We start from the raw sequence: 5301 nt of genomic DNA on the forward strand, positions 1-5301 counted from the left end.
TCTTAAAAATGCACTTTCGCTTAAAAGATTACAGATTTATTTCTAAAACGTAATAAGTTAACTGTAATAACTATGCTCATTATTGTAGATCCCGTATATTCATTATTGTAGACCCATCGATAAAAATTCATAATTTGACAATTTTCCATCAATACTTGGTGTGATTTTTTTCATCTTGAAAATCGAGGAACAAACATGTCAAGGTTTTCCTCTTTTTAAATAACCTCAGATTTGATCCGGGTTTATATCAATTCTGCAGAAGCAGATCGGAATCAGTTATGACGTAGACAGTAATCATTCTAATCGTAATCATGTTCATTGACCATAACGACGATGAAAGCACATCATATAATGAAGTTAACCGAATCACATGATATAAGATTACAAGCACATAATATAATGACACAACCACATCATATAAAGATGTTTGCACATAATATAAGGGAAAATGCACATCGTATAAGGATATTTGCACATCATATAAGGACATTTGCACATCATATAAGTACATTTGCACATCATATAAGTACATTTGCACATCATATATGTACATTTGCACATCGTATAAGTACATTAGCACATCATATAAGTATGTATGCACGTCATATAAGCATGTATGCACATCATATAAGTATGTATGCACATCATATAAGTGTAGTTGCACATCATATAAAGATGTTTGGACATCATATAAAGATGTTTGGACATCATATAAAGATACTTGCACATAATATAAGCATATTTGCACGTCATATAAAGGTGTTTGCACATCATATAAGTCCAAGTGCATATCATATAAAGGTAAGTGCGCATCATCTAATGACAAGTGCACATCATATAATGACAAGTGCACATCATATAAAGGTAAATGTACATCATATAATGAAAAATGGTCATAACAAGACAGTTTTGGCGTTCCATATAAATGTGCAATTAGATTGTCTATATTACTTTGAAGCCACTTGTATCCTTGACTTGAAGTTTGACCAGATTTAAATCGCCATTTTATTTGTTTTTCAACATATGAATCACTATATCCCTTTAAATATTTTGCTTTACTGTCAGTAATAATCAAAGGAGTTAAGACTTGTTTGCCAACAACAGGTGGAGTTGGTTTTCTCAGATATTTCCTTAATTTGCTCTCAGACATTGATATTTTCCGACAACGTAAGATATAGTGTCAATCAGCACACGATATACTATGAATATTGCAGTCAAAAGGTTATATATATATATTGATATTCTATGTGCATACACAAGCAGAGTAGTGACAACAAACAGTTAAGTAAGCAAGCTGTATATATGACGAGAAGCAAACTTTAATAAAGAAGTTCCTTTATATATGATATTTATGTTGTGTTATTCTCTTGGATTATATTCTAGATATTCTAAATATAAGTTTCAATTGTTAATGAGCACACACTATTTACAGCATCTACGATATGGTTTATGTGGACGTAAAATAAAATCACTCTCTATAATACACACATTCTATATATACATTTGGAATCCATCACATATATGTTGACAAATTATATATATTTCCATATAAAAAGCAGTTTGACGTCTGTAAATCGTCTATTTTGATCGCACCCTGGCATAGACCAAACCCCGGTGGAGACTTTAATACCTCAAACAGAATAGTTTAAAAAAAATATCTAAAGGTATTGGTCAGTTAACTGATAAACTAAAATTAAATGGTTACTGTATAATAAACTTAATGCTAGATTAAAAGATGAAAGAAATTAGGACCATGAATTATTTGTCCGCCATCTTGGAATAATGGGATACTTAATGCAGAAAATTCTAAATTATATCAATTAAACGCTAATTATTGTGTGGAATAATATTGGAAGGTTAGACTCTTGACATATGATTGTTTTTGGATGCACTATAGATTATTTCCACAGGATAAATTAGGGAATAACTGCAAATTATTCTCTAATTGAAAAAACCCGCCACCCTTCACATTAACCGGAAGTCACTTCATGCTCATGCTGACTTATACAACAAATTTATTTGACTGCATCGACCAAAAACTGACCTGCATATGTGCACTAGCTTTAATTTAAAAATCTATATACATTTCCGCATAGTAAATCAGCAATATTTTTGATGTCTGGATTCAATGTATAAAATAAATGACCGCTGTTGGGATGGCGCCTAATTATGTCTTCTCCTGGCACTCCTGTGAACATGTTAGTAGGACGGCAAATGTAAGCAATAAGGAAAACAATTAATGCAATTTTTTTTCCGCATACATTGAGAATGTCAGCGTTTCATCTCTGTTTTCATAATATTGAACAGTCACTAGGGTGTGTAAAACGAAAATATTAGGCCGCATCATCCAAGTACATGTACCAACACTAACATGTCTGAATTCATTTGTGCTTTTTAATAAAAAATGTATTTGAGGTTCTCTTCTGGTAATAGTATACTGTTAATCTATTATGTCGGTTGGTTGATTTTGTTTGTAGTTAAACGTCAAGTGACAACTATTTCATTCATGTGCACAAATCTCTCGGCAAATCTGACGAATTTGACGAGATTGTTTGTAGTTTTACCACATCGTACATATTCGGACACTGTACAACTGTACAATTTTCGTTAGAATATTCTGCGGAAAAAGAATAGTAAATCCAATCCAAACAAGTGGAATAACAATGAAATATCCCTGCATGTATAAATGCGTAAAGTAAAAATTATGAAGGGACAGGTAAAAAACGGGGAACGAAGTAACGTCGACAAAGATGTTGATATCCCATGATATACGAATGTTGTTCCGATGCGTTGGATAACCATAATTTCTATCCGCCTTTTAATTAAAAAAATATGATAGCTCTATGTAATTGACTAATGTTTATAAGAATATATAAAAGAAAAAAAAGAAAGAATTGTGTTGTGAATAATGTCTAGTAGAGTATACATGGTATAGCGAGTAAAGAAATTTGCTATCAGAGGCCTTCTTGGGAAGAACAATGCGAATTTTGTTTGTACATATTTTAATAAAGCTCAAGTCTTATATGAAAAGTCGCAAAAACGATAACATTTCATAAGCAGACATGTCCCCAGGTCTGGTCAATAGCAGACTTGTCCACAGGTCTGGTCAGAAGCAGACCTGTCCACAGGTCTGGTCTGGAACAGACCCGTCGATAGGTCTGCAGCAGTCATAAAAAAGCGGACCGTAGGTCTGGTCCACCGTAGACGAAGTTAACTTGCTGGTCTGCTTAAAAATTCTCAAGTTAACTTAAAAAGCAGTCAACAAGTGAACTTTAAGTTAACTTTTGTCAAGGTTAGGACCGCATCCATCTGTAGTTGTCTCATTGGCAATCATATCGCATCTCTTTATTTCAATAGCAATGGTCTCACAGGAAAAGTTTTTTGTTAAGTTTACGACGGACGCAAAATGATGACCAAAGTTAACAAGGCTCGTAGACTTTCAAGTCTAGTTATAAACCAACAACACAAAAAAAAAAGTCATATGCACTACGTATACGGTCTACCATAGATCATATTTTTAATACAGTATACTAGTGCAGGTTTGTCTGAAATAAACGATTTTTTTACGAAGATAAGACATTCTTTCATATATGCAGCGAGTAGAGTAATTGTTTTCGACGATTCAAATATATAGTTTTAATCCCGCAGTTTAACGTTGACGCTAAAACGTGTAGTTTCTAATGTTAACTATCGTTGACATTGCTTTTTAAGGAAAAGCGATAGTTATTTTTCAACTGACATTTTCGGTAAAAAGAACAAACAGTTATGCGGTATTTCGATTTATTGTTCTGATTTAGAAATTGAAGTTAATGGTGGCATGGTCATCTTCGAATGTAGCTTGTGTATAGTTTCCATGGCCATCGGCATTGTAAATCATATTAATGAAAATTAGGAAACCATTTCTTATAATTCTTAAGAATTTTTTCTATGTGTTTCAAACTTTACATTGTGCATATAGAGCATTATGAAGTGAATTATAGAAAAACATATTAACACCACTTATAATCTATATAGAACCAAATCTATATAGACAATATATAGGTATAGTAAGATGTGGTATGAGTGCCAATGAGACAAAACGCCATCCAAATAACAATTTATAAAAGTAAACCATTATAGGTCAACACGTAGCCTTCGCTCACACCGAACAGCAAGCTATAAAGGGCCCCAAAAATTACTAATGTTAAACCATTCATTCAAACGGGAAAACCAACGGTCTAATCTATATAAAAACGAGTAACGAGAAACACGTATGAACTACTTAAACAGACCTACTCAAACAGACGACAACTACTGTACATCAGATTTCTGACTTAGGACAGGTGCAAACATTTGCAGCGGGATTAAACGTTTTAATGGTACCACATCTTCTCCCTTTTCTGAAACAATAGTATAACATCACAACATAGAAAACCACACTATAAAATATCAATTGGAAGGCTTAACTCAATAAAAAAACCACTTAACATCAACAATTTTGGACTGTTCTTTGTTATCGGAACATTTTCTTACGACGTCTCCTTTTTTGTGTGAATGTTTGAAACTTCTGCAAGCTTCTTTACGCGATGGAAATGCAAAATGATTCGATGACCCGATTAGACATTTATTATTCATATTAATAAAACAGATTACATTTTCTAACAATAAAACAAAATACATTTTTTATCAATAAAACAGAATACATTTTTTATCAAAAAACAGAACACATTTTTAATCAATAAAACAGAATACTTGTTTTAATGGAACACATTTTAATGATAATTTAGTACATATTATTTTAAGATATTTTGTACGTTATTTACAGTCAAATTATTTAATGTGTGGTTGCGATATATATTGACGTGCATCCTTAAATTTGCGCTTGTACCTGCTAATTGCAAATTGTCATTAAAATCATTGACATGCTCATTGACGTACCTGCTACATAATACGCGATCATTCCCAAGGACATCGAAGGAATTATGAGGCTCCGGCCTATTCGAAGTGCTATCAGAAATGCCGTATTTTTTGTTATTTTGTTCTTTACGGAAAATGAATCAAATTGGTCGAAAAAAAACAGGAGGTCACGGACCAATTTTAAAGCTCGAAATTTTACTTTTAAACAGGTATGTAAAAGGGACCATTTTTCAATTAAATGATAGGGAAAATAGAGGTGTTGACATATTTTTATCGGAATATAAAAAAAAAAAGTTCTATGACACTTTCTCCAAAACTGTAATATAAAAATCTGAAATATAGCTTCAAAGAATGAGCAAATAAAAAAACATAGATAACCGATAAAGAAAAAAAATAATATTAAAC

This window comes from Mytilus galloprovincialis, chromosome 9 (assembly GCF_965363235.1).
Source record: "Mytilus galloprovincialis chromosome 9, xbMytGall1.hap1.1, whole genome shotgun sequence".
NCBI lineage: Eukaryota > Metazoa > Mollusca > Bivalvia > Mytilida > Mytilidae > Mytilus > Mytilus galloprovincialis.